Here is a 13,290-nt window from a genome sequence, read left to right on the forward strand (position 1 = left end):
TTTGGACCTGCGTGTTCTACAAAATGCAGAATAGTTCACTGACAGACCGATCACTTTAGTATGTGCATCTCTCTCAAAATGGTTATAGGACTGTTTGAAGACAATAAGCAAGCCATTATGAATTGCAGTTAGGAAATGATTTTTGTTCAGGTAATAATGCATACATTCAAGAAGCAGAAGAAACTGAAAATAAAATTATTTTCCACAAATTAACATCGAAAGTACTGCTTGTTTCTACATCAGATGAGGCCTGCCTGAAACTTTTAGGTCTCCTATACTCTGGAGGTCAGCTGACATTAAGTTTCTGTTTATGCGATTTCTATGAGTACCCAGTTCTACCGAGGACTTCATGCCTAGATTCAATATTCTAAAGCTGCAGACAGACAGAAGAGGGAATGTGACTAAGGATTCCATCGTATTTAGCAACTGTGACCTAACCAATCCAAAAGTGTTCCTAAATTCAGTATATTAACCAGACAATAATCTACAACTTGACTGAAGTAATGACAATATCGAGCTATTGATAATATGATTTCGAGATTTAGCTCTTCTTACTATGAGGGCGAAGAATTTGGATGTAAGCTCAGCCCACAGAAGTTAAAAAATTAGCACCAGTTGGTGTGATTGAAGTGACTGAAGCAATAGAAATGTATCAAGGCAGGTCCTATAAAAATTCGCATTGAATTTCTATCACCAAACTATTTCTCCCAAAACACATCAGCGCCCACATTATTCTTGCATGATCATATTATTTACTCGCTTCTCACAGGAATCGTGCTGCAATTAGTGTAAATGTGGTAGAACTACTTCATACCAGAGGCGATCCTCGATGACGCCTCTGAGTATGAGCATCATCACGGATATGCAAGGGTTTCACGACTAGTGTGGATAATTTGTGCTAAAAAATTTACATTCCTTGTATTTGAAAACAGTGGACGAGTACTGACAACTTTCTCAGCAACCATCGCTACACTCAAACACTTAAAACAGTAGGCCAACTTAGTGCCAAGACTCGCCAGATAGCTGTCTGGTTAACCCATACTCACCACATAAAGTGGTGATACGACGATAGACTGCAGTAAGAAGAAATTGTGACATTACTCTGAGTCTATGATCGTAACGGGAACATTATATGAGTCAGAGGTCGAAAAAAGATTTTGCAGCTTCGTGACATTTTCAGAAATGCTTCAATAAGGAACGTTGGAGATTATGTGCGGTTTTAGGCGCTACAGTGTGGAACCGCGTGACCGCTACGGTAACAGGTTCGAATCCTGCCTCGGGCATGGATGTGTGTGATGGCTTTAGGTTAGTTAGGTTTAAGTGGTTCTAGGTTCTAGGGGACTGATGACCACAGATGTTAAGTCCCATAGTGCTCAGAGCCATTTGAACCTTTTTTTAGATTATGTGCTCAACTATTCGGAGACTCAGGAAAAAGTATTGTGGTGGATATATAAGTGATTATATTTGTGCCTCACAAAATGTGGAAGAAGTTTTCAGTTGAATTATCAATGTATGATGTTTTAAAAAAAGTTTTTTATTTATTCAGTTCCTCCTACACTCCCACTTACAGGGTTTAGGTAAGTTTTATTGCATGTTGCCTTTGGGATTCACTGAGTACTGGAGTTATAAACCTTGAAACCTCTATAGTACATTTGTGGCAGCGCCATCTGTCCACAGCTGCCAGTATCCAAGATCCCACACGAGCCTCTATGTACACCGTGAGTGGCCAATCACATAATCTTTAAACTGAGGTATACACCTCTTTTGTAAAATGTACGAGTTTTCCTCGCCTCGCTATCACTTTGTAGCATAACGACTGTATGTCGACATATTAGTATACGCCTGAGCAGCACATACAGTTCAGCAACACTAATGGCAGGTACGTGTGGGATGTGGTCACTGCAGTAATTCAACAATGCCAAGTTGGAAAGTAGGTAGGGTTGCTGAAACAGCAAACTCAGAGGTACTGCACCGAGTAGTGCAGTAAATGGCAAGGTAGATGTCCACGTTGACAGTTGCAGTAGTGTTTTAAGGTACAAGAGTGGTAGTGGCGCTTATGCTCAAGTGTGGTGCTGCCTACGTAAGTACTTGTCATTTCTGTAATAGAGTTATTTTCAGTCTCGCAGCCTATCTAGGACAACGAGAATGTGCCACAAAAGGTTGCCACATGGACCTACCGGCAGAGGTTGCTGGTTTGAGGTCATGGCAGGCCAACAGCTTGGTGTATTTAGTCCCTTCCTGGACTTAGTGCTGTGGCAAAGCTGGTCACACTAAGTTGTCTCTAGCAGGAGAGCCAGTTCTTGTCCAGGGGGCAACGGCTCACCTCCTGTGCACTCCTCCCACAATCCACTGCCACTGGATGGGCGTCTCTGTGCAGTGGACAACCCTCCAACGTGATGCTATGAGTCGGTGCCAGGGGCTACAGTGGTCACAGCAGTGTTGAGTTCGCATACCACTGGCACAGGTTCTGCAGATCAGGCTTACATCACGAGGCCACTGATGCAGTGTAGTACCGTATCTGAAATGTGCGGTGTGCAGGCAGCCAGCCCAGGAGAATTTAGCAGTCAAAAGGCTACTGAAACAGCACAGACGTATCATTCATAGAACTCGTTAAATTTGCAACAGCCTTTCTCTGGAGCCACCAAGGCTCCCACCATAAGTGCACCACCCACACACACCATCCTGGTTCACAGACACCCCACCCTGCAGCAGGGGGCACTATAGTCTGGTGTCTGAATTTGTGGTACCATCTTCATGGGCACATTCTCTGGGCTCAGAGCTACAACGTCAACATGCTGTGGTGAGTGATGAATAATTTGGCTATATTTTGGAGAGACTAATATACATTTTAACTTAAAGATTACCTTGTTTAGGCTGGAGGAGCCACTGATTCATCTCAGTTTGAACGTAATGGTAGAGAGCAGTATTTGGTGCCTGTAATGTGTACACACTGTAACTTCCTTAGGCATTCTGCACCATGGATGGAGTCAGTGCCTTTAACCTGTTACACAGATTATCACTATGGGCAGTTTCCAAGGCAGTGTGGAGTGTCTATATGATAATGATACGATATAAAGACTAAGTGTAATGGTCTTCTGGAATTGTAGTTAAATTTATGTTGTTGTTTTATTATTGTGTGTAACATAGAGTAAAAGTGTTGCAATGGCAGAATCAGGAAAAGAAAGTTTATTGGAGCTAGAAGCAGTATTGATATTGTTAGAAAAGATAGCTCACTAAAAAGTGGGTAATACGCAGCTACATGGGCAATTTGCAGTTAAAGATCAACATTTAACAGTGCTTCAGGTACCACCACATGAACTGGATCCAGCAGCCACAGAAGTGATTGTTTCCTTTTATGAAAATAATGTGAGGATTTATGGTCGTTCGTAGAGTACCTTAAAGTGTCGGCAGAGTTGGGTGATTGGACGGATAGTCGGTTGAGGATAGCGGAATATCGACTAGTGGGAGAAGCAGAAATGACCGTGAGATTAGAGAGAGAAGTTTTAAAAAGGTATAATAAACGTAAAAGTGTGAGGTATTTTCTGGAACAGTTGACCAATATTGTAAAGAGGCTTGGGGAACCTGTAGAAATTTTGTGGATCGGGTAAGGGCATGTAACGAACATATAGATTCGTTTGGGCAAAGTAATTCAGCAAACAGAGTTGTGTCCCAAGGACCAGAGGAGATTACTATCAGACATATCAACTAGAGTGACTACAGATGCGTCAAAGGATCTGAATTCTGCTATTACATTAGCAATGGGGTGCAAAGAAATTGATATGTCAACAAGGGTCAACAGAGATATGAGACAGATGTGGGGCATTCTCTGCTAACACTAAGTGTTAATATTAAAGTAATATGTGTTCTATCTTCTTTTTTAAACTGTCTTGTGCCTAATGGATATACTTGAAGATTTAATGAAAAGAAAAATTTTTAATTTTTGAAATCTCATTAATCTTAATTGGTAATCATAATCTTTACGTTCTTGATAAATATTGAGTAGTCACTTTTGTATTTAAGAACTGTTTATTGATTTTTATTTGTCAGATACAATGTAGATTTTAGAGGCCATGTAAAAGATTGTTTTATCATTATTTTTAACATTAATACAAGCATTTTCCCTTCCTCTGGTAATTCGATTATGATAAGCCTCTTCATGAAACATAACTATGAATCGCTAGTTACATTCCATTAATTCAGTTTAATGTTTAACCAGAAACAAGAGCTTGAATATTAGTTAAAATTTGTTGTTAAAATTTCTTGTTTCACATTCCTAAATCTTTTAAATATATATTTTTCTGCAATAATACTAAATATTGGCGTTTTGATGTCCATATTAGTTAACATGAACATTTCCTTGCATTTTGTATTCAGAAGATAATTAATATTGATTTTTAAACCTTTAAACAAATTTAAAATTTATCTAACTACATTCATAATTATAGTCTTTATTGCATTAGAGACTTGATAACGCCTAACTCAGATTATGTTACTTTCGAATTATGGAGTATCTAATTTTTAAAATCATTTTTAAACTAAATAGTAATTAACTGGTGCAGTAGAAAGTTTATCTTTAATAACTTCATCATCATTTTCCATATTAAAAAGGTGATTAGTTACCATTCTTCTGTTTTGTATTAAATGTTTAATTATAAATATAGCTAAATTAAGTTTTTCATTTATAATACCTATTTGAATATTCTAATTTACAAAAATCAAGAAAATAATCAACAATGATGTAAATTTTAATTAAGTCATAAGCTCCAAGTGCATCTGCATATATTAGTGAATTTTAGATCTAAAATCTTATTATTTTTAATTCCTTTATATTTTCGTTGAGAAATACCTATTTCAATAAACAGAATGCTACAAAATAAAGAAATTGAGTTTTATACTTATTAAATGTTTAAAAAATATTGCCCAGATGTGGTTAAAAAGGTAGATAGTATATAAAATAACAAATAAGAGAGAAATAAAAAGAAATCAGAAAAATCAACCTAGAAAAGAACATGAAAACTAGTCAAAAGATCAACCTGTTATTGATGTAATTGAAAAAGTGGGTGATAGTGTTCTAAAAGCAGTTGAAAGATATAGTAAAGTTGGAAAACAAATTGTAACCTATCATCAACAGCAACAATATTTAAAAGAATTTAATAATATACCAACAATCAAACAATATGATAGAGATTATACCTTAAGCATATAATAAATATAAGACTTATTGTGTAAATATGAAAATGAAGTTAAGGATAAGAAGTTAAAAGATAATGAACAAACATTAAATATTAAAAAATAAATGTAAGTTAGAGAAGTCTAGAATACATCAACCATATTGAAAATCAAGTCTTTTAATTATGACCATTGAGTGGATCTAAATTACTTGATAAATACAAGTTAAATTTGATGGTAATAAATTAACAGTTAGTAATGAAGCATATGAAGGAAGAAATGTGTTAATGTACCTTTTAAATAAAAACAGATAACTAAAGATGATATGAATAAAAAACTTGGTGCTATTGAATTATCAGATTATGTGGATTATTATACCATGCAGGTGAATTATATCCTCATACTAATCCATATAAAAATTTCCAATACATTTAGATCAATATCAAGTTTAGCTGAAGAAATGAGTATAAGATTAAAAAATAGAAAAAATATTAATCGAATGCTTTTGGATGAATGATAATCATCATTAATCGATAGATTACCAGAAGCAATTCATGGAAAAGAAATACTGGGAAATAAAAATAATTATAATGAGGAATTGGAATAACTAAAATTTTAACAGGTAAATTTAAAGATTTTATTATTAATAATGCGATAGCTCTGTTATTTTAAGTTGATTTTTCAACAATTAACCTCATACATTTTGAAAGTCAGAAAATGGAAAAAGTCAGTTTAATACTTTAATTAACTTTGTCATACAACTTCCTGGTTATAATTATTATGGTCCAGGAACAAAATTAGAAAAAAAGGGATTAGTTACAGGTGATAAATAAATAAACACATTAGATCTAGCTAAATAAGCAATGGAAAAGAAGGGTACAAGAGTACAAAAACACAACAAATAAATATAAACCTTTATCAAATTTGATTTAAAGACTTTTGTTAAGGAAGTAGATCTAACACATTTTAGAAGTGATTTATGGTTTGATGAATTAGCTAATAAACAAAAATATGTGAATGCTGTGCAATCAATTTAGTTCCTTCTGATAATGTTGGTACTCACTGAATTTGCTTTATTCGACAGATAATTCAAAAATTGTTTTCGATCATTTGGTGGAAATATACCAAAAGCATTAATAAATTATTTGGAAAAATTATTTTTTGAATAAAAAACTTTCAGGAGCTCAACTGTGATCATTTGTGTTTATATTACAAATATTGTCAGTTGATTACAATTTTCATGGTCATTTATTTTCGAGAGATGGCCAATTTTGGAATAAACTGAAAATGACATATTAAGAATTTAATAATCTTAAAATAAAAAATTAATACAAGAAGTGATCAACATGAGTTAGGAGAAATAGTGTCAAAAATTAATACATAAATTAGACTCAAAATATAATTCAAAATAAATGAATATGAATTAAGAGGGATTAATACTGAAGTACAATGAAAAAAATTACAGACAAGAATTAGAAAAAATAAGAAAATGAAATAGATCGAAAAATAAAAAATTTAAATATATATGAATTAAAAGCACAATAACAAAAATTTTGAATGAATTTTGAAATACAATCAAAGTTAATACACAGATTAATAAACATTAATTACAAAAAGTGAAAAATGAAAGAGAGTTAAAAACAGAAAATGTAACTAATCAATCTCTGAATTAATTAGGTAAAATTTTTCAGTTAAGTAAGAATTTTATTTCCTTTAAAAAAGGAGGTTAGTAGAAGGGAGTAAACCATTTAGTGGTAATGGTGCTGTTAGCCAAAATTCGTTAGAAAAGAATTTCAAAACCTTCTTACTAGAACTAAGTATATGAGTATTCTTTCACAATGTAATTATTAGGTTACTACACTACTGGCCATTGAAATTGCTACACGATGAAGATGACACGCTACAGAAGCGAAATTTAACTGACAGGAAGAAGATGCTGTGATATGCTAATGATTAGCTTTGCAGAGCATTCACACAAGTTTGGCACTGGTGGCGACACCTACAATGTGCCGATGTGAGGAAAGTTTTCAAGCGATTCCTCATACACAAACAGCAGTTGACCGGTGTTGCCTGGTGAAACGTGTTTGTGATGCCTCATGTAAGGAGGAGAAATCCGTACCATCACATTTCCGACTTTGATAAAGATGGTATTCTACAAGTGGGTTTTGATAATTGGGACTACATGTGACATAATTGGGCCAACAATACATCTTCCACCCATAATTATGGGAATAAAGAAAGAAAACATCTCACAATCACAGTTGAGTTGGCCAGGTGTACATTTCAAATTATTTTGATAATTGGTACTACATGTGACATAATTGGGCCAACAATACATTTTCCAGCCATGATTATGGGAATAAAGAAAGAGAACATTTCACAATCACAGTTGAGTTGGCCATGTGTACCTTTCAAATTATTGCCGGCACCAAATAAAACATATCTAAATCAAACTCTAGAACTTGACCAAATCCATTCCTTGGATAGGCTCATTTAGACACAGGAATGATGCTGTTCAGCTGAGCAATTAATGCAGCATGCAGAGCAATTAATAGGACAACAATGCATTGCAGTGATGTTAAGTACCATAATACCATGTGCCATAATGCATCTAGCTCTCTTGTGCATAGCTTTTATTATTTTGAGGTGGATAGACAATGGTCAGAGTTATCCACCGACAGTCCAGATTCCAGTAGACTGGACCTTTTGAGTGTAAGAGAGAGAGAGAGAGAGAGAGAGAGAGAGAGAGAGAGAGAGAGAGAGAGAGAGAGAGAGAGAGTGAAATGAAACATTGTAATGTGAATGCAGAACTGATGTATGTTTAGGGCTAAGAGGGCAGGAAGCAACAGCACAAGCCGAGGAGGTTGAGTTGCCAGAAGTTAAAAACAAAAGTGGAAATTAGATTTATAAGTAAAGGAGCAATAAGTAACGTAATATATAAGATTGGATGCCTAATATAACCCATGCTGACAAGTCACAATTGTTTAGTTATAAAATTTCTCTGAATTCTGTACAAATGTTTAGTTTGATATGAAACTGGTTTTGAGGTTGATCCCAGGGGCTAGGCCTTCTTCATAGTGAACCATAATGTAGTGTAATGACCATATGTGGGCATTTGATTTATGCCTGAGAAGTATGTTGCAGCAGAACTGATGACATGCAAGATCAGACTGTGGCTACTGTAATAATTCAAGAAGGTCAGCACAAAGTTACAAGGCAGGTAGACCTGCTGAAAACAGTGAAGTCAGCTGCACTGCACCAAATAGTCTAGCAAGGGGCGAGGTAGATTTCCACACTGACAGTTGCAATAGTTGGTTAGGATATGTAACTAGAAGTGTTGCATATGCACAACAAGCATGCAACTAGTGAATACAAATTTTGGTGATTTTTGTAATAAAATTCTGTTACATTTTGCGATTTAACCAGGATGATCAGGCTGTGCTTGCTGAGGGTACCTCATGTAACTGCTGGCTGAGGTCACTGGTTGGAGGCGATGGCAGGGAAACAGCTCTACACTATAAGTAATTCCTTATACTTAGTGCCATTGTGTGGCCACCGACAGTAGGTCATCGCTAACAGCTTCCTAGGCACCCCAGCCAACATCTGCAACGGCAGGTGGGCATCTCAGCATTATTGTGTACATCCAGTTATGACTCCATTAGATGGTGCCAGAGGCAGTGGTCACTGCAGCACTATTCTTATGATCAGAGGTTGCTGCAGAAAGTGCAGGAATGAAAATGTCTACGTAGCGATGAGAATTATCGATTTTTATCAGCTGGAATATGTGCTCTCTCCTATAGAAAGGGACATTTCAGTGAGGACAGTGGTCTGATCATACGGCTACCAGCTAATATTTTGTGCTCAGCCCCATGTTCTACCTACAATCAACAGAATTCCACATAAGTTTTAAGCACATCACTAATTTCAAACAAAATAAAGTAAAAAATTAATTTCACAAACAAAAATCAATAAAAATTTATTTTAGGTGAATAAAAAATGAGTAAAAAATCGTAAATTATAACTGAATACGATGAGAAACAGCTAATGATTAGTTTTTAACTGAAGTATAGGGACCTACATTTTAAAAATAATTATATTTTTAAGATTTAATTTGTACATGTTATTAATGAAATTTTTTGGAGAACTAAAAAAAATGAAAACATAAACTCTAGAGCACAAATGTTAACGATCAACAAATATTCTTTACTCACTAAATCTAATCTTATTGAAAAAGTTGTTAATAATAATAATGATTTTAAAATAATTTTTGACAACTACCTTATATACAAAAATATATATAAAAATTTAGAATTTTTAGAATTATATAATTGATATTTAAAAAAGAAATAGAGATAGAATTTCTGTTGGTGATTGTAGTAAAAAACTGAATTGGCTGATATTTGTTTTCCCTGTAAATTATTTGAAATTATTTCTATTTACCTATCAGAAAATAATTGTTCTAAGGTTTAGTTTAGGAATTTAGATATAACATAGATCAGTTTTGTACTTCTTTGAGTCATGATTTATCAGAAAATTTTATTAAATAATGTAAAGGTAAAAATGTAATCTTGCATTTCTAAATATAAAAAATATCAAAAAAAATTGTAAGAGAATTGGAAGATAATATAAAATGAAGGAATATATATAATTATGAAGATTTATTTTAAAAAATTAAAAAAGGATTTCAAGACAATGTATACCGAATAGAAATTTTTATCATTTTTTGAATATGAAAAATTGGATCTGATTGCAAGACATAAAAATCAAAAATTTCAGTTCTGAATATCATAATTCAGACTCTATTTTCATAAAAAATTATATAAGCTAACACCTAATTTCATATGTATTTTGGTTTTGTTATATCATTTTTTTCTTCATCTCATTTATAACATAAATAATTCGTAATGAAATTATGTCGATATAAAAACTTTTTGTAATTGTGCTACTCGTTTAAATTCCCGAAATGAATCACAGGCTCACAAAAAACTATTTGATGGATCTCAATTCCACATTTATTGAGAAAATTTCATTCCTCCAATTTTTTTTTCAATAAATATTCTGTAATGTAAGTTTATCAAATACTGAAGAACGTACTTGCTTATTTTTTTCTCTGTGCTTTTAAATGAAGAAAAAGAAGTTAAGACATATCAAACTTTGGTGATCTATAATGATTTGTTGTATCTATCTAAAAATTACTACTCATTTCAGCTTTTTTTATATTTTAATATACAATAAAAGAAACAGGTATTTCTGAATTTTTTGATCTTTGTTACTGTATTTCATTCACATATTCAGTGTTGTATTGACGACTAGGTACTTTAATTACCATATTCCGTAATTTATCATTTACTTAACTTCAGCATTATTTTTATCAGGCCATCTAAGTATAGCATCAGTTAAAGTAGAAGTAAAACTAAAAATAACAGTTAAATCTACATCCAAAAAATTATGAGAAAGCCAAAGGGTATCCTGTACATAATGAAACATAATTGCTATTTGTAGTTAAAAATCAAATTAGTTTGTAACACAATTATCAATTATACTTTTATTAAGATTTCCATCATATACGTGAAATCAGAACCATTATTTTAATTGATTAAAAATTAGTATGAATAGAATTAATACAACCATTCCCCACATTTCTATTTGTTTTATACCTTTATTAGGAATACTTAATTTATTTTGAGTTTACTTATACATGGGAAAGAATAAAATTGATAGCTTTCTATTTTTCACTTATAAAGACTACAATTGATTAAAAAACTTTATTATAACAATATTTTAGATACCAAAATATTATAAGAATAATCAGAACCAACTCATTTAAAAAAACTTATTATCTCTCTTTGTAATAACTTTTTCAACAAGATCTACATCTGGATCTTTTGTTTCTTGTAGTTCTTTTTCATGAGAATTTTATTTAATTACTTCTCTCTTAAAAGTCTTAATTTGTATGTGACTAGAAAGAAAAAAATAAGGTTTTCAATTTCAGGTATATATGTTTGTTTAGTTATCTGTTTAGGCTTTTTCAAAAATTCCTTTTGTTACTTATTGTTACTTAATCATCTACTCGTGTTTAGGCTTAGTAACATCACAATTTTTTATAAACAGTTTGCAATAAAATTTTAACATTTCCTTTGCTTACAACTTTTAACTTCATTTCTATCATTGAATGTATTGTATTGTTATATTCATCATTAATTAAGAAACTAAATCAATCCAATTATAATTTCTTTGTAAATTAAATTCTTTTAGTACGCTATTAAATATTTCAGCAACAGATGTTTTCAATCCAGTAATAGCTGATTAGTTATTAATAATATAATTTTTAACGAATTCTCAAAATTCCTTATCATAAAATACTTCCCAGTTATAGGTTCATAAATTTCTTTGCGATCTTTTCCTTACAAATTTCCAGAGTTTATAGTTTTATGCTTACCTGTATATTTTTGATTAAAACCTGTTATAATATTTTTAATTCTTTTCCATATGTTGGTTAGTAACGTAGGTATTACACAGTGTAAGAATACTCATACCTTCAGTTACAGTAAAGAGGTTTTGTAATTCCTTTTCTAACTTTTGTTGGGTAATTGCATTGTTACCACAAAGTGGTACACTCACTATTTTTAAAAGAAATAAAATTCTCACTTATTTGAAAAATTTTACCTATTTGATTCTGAGTTTTCTTAGTATGATTTTCTATTTTTAACTCTTTCATTTTTCACTTTTTCTGATTAATGTTGTATTAAATTTGATTGTATTTCTAATTCATTCTAAAGGTGTTTTTAACTGTATTTTTAATTTACATTTAATTACATTTTCTATTTTGAGATCTATTTCATTATTTATTTTACTAACACTTGTCTGTAAATATTTCATTTACTTCAGTATTAATTTTTCATTCTATCCTGCTCAATTCATGTTCATTTATTTTGAATTATATTTTGAGTCTAATTTATGTATTAATTTTTGGCACTATTTCTCCTAACTCATGCTTATCACTTTTTGTATTAACTTTTTATTCTAAGATTATTATAATTCTTAATATGTCATTTTTAGTTTATTCCAAAATTGTCCATTTCTCGAAAATAAATGAACATTAAAATTGTAATCAACTGACAATATTTGTAAAAGATAAACACAAATGATCACAGTTATGTTCCTTAAAGTTTTCTATTCAAATAAATAATTTTTCCAAATAATTTCTTAATTCTTTTGGTATATTTCCACTAAATGATCTCATGGAAATTTAAAATTTTTTTCAATTTATGTCACCTAAAGAACTCTTTTTTTTAAATTGCCTATCCTAATTATATTTCTGAATTTTTTTCAGCTAGAATTCGTTTCACTGTTCTTTATAATATTATTTAGAAACATATTTTCCACATACAGAAAGAATTTGTTTCTTATTATATGTTCTTTTATGATATTCATTTAAACAAGTTCTACACAATTTCCATGCAGCAAAAATTATCAATTTATTCCTCAATCTTACAATTTTTACAAATCTGAGATTAAAAGGCTTCCATTTATTAAGGAAAAAACTTATTAGGAAAATTAAAAATGAAAAAATTGTATGTATTTACAAAATTTAATTTGAAAAATTTAGTTTTTTTTCATATGTGGGCTTTTTTAGTAAAAATATGTTTCACTGATTTTCATTCACTTACTTATTCAATTAAAATGTATGATTTTCCTGATTTTTTATTTATTTTTTCTTTCACTAAAATATATATTTTATGACATTTTGTTTATTTTTTCAAGAAATTCTATTTTGTATTTAATTTTGGTTGAATAAAAACAGTGTGTTTGAAATTGATTTGGAATTTGGTAGACAGTAAATAGAACTTGAGGCGCTCACAGAATGTGTACTGTTAGCCTCATTTGTTATTTACTAATAATGCAGTTATCAAACATTGTGCCTTGTGTTTCTATTTGTTGTAGAATTCTTCACTGAGAAAGTGGATGGATGTGGTACTGCAGTAGAGCTCCATACCCATTAAACCAACACCACTGCAATCACCTCTGGTAATGACTATAATTTACAGATGAACCCCATAGTAATAGAGTCTACACCATTATCTACAGAAAGCTGATGGGGGATGATGGTAGTCACTGAGG

This window comes from Schistocerca gregaria, chromosome X (genome assembly GCF_023897955.1).
Source record: "Schistocerca gregaria isolate iqSchGreg1 chromosome X, iqSchGreg1.2, whole genome shotgun sequence".
Lineage (NCBI taxonomy): Eukaryota > Metazoa > Arthropoda > Insecta > Orthoptera > Acrididae > Schistocerca > Schistocerca gregaria.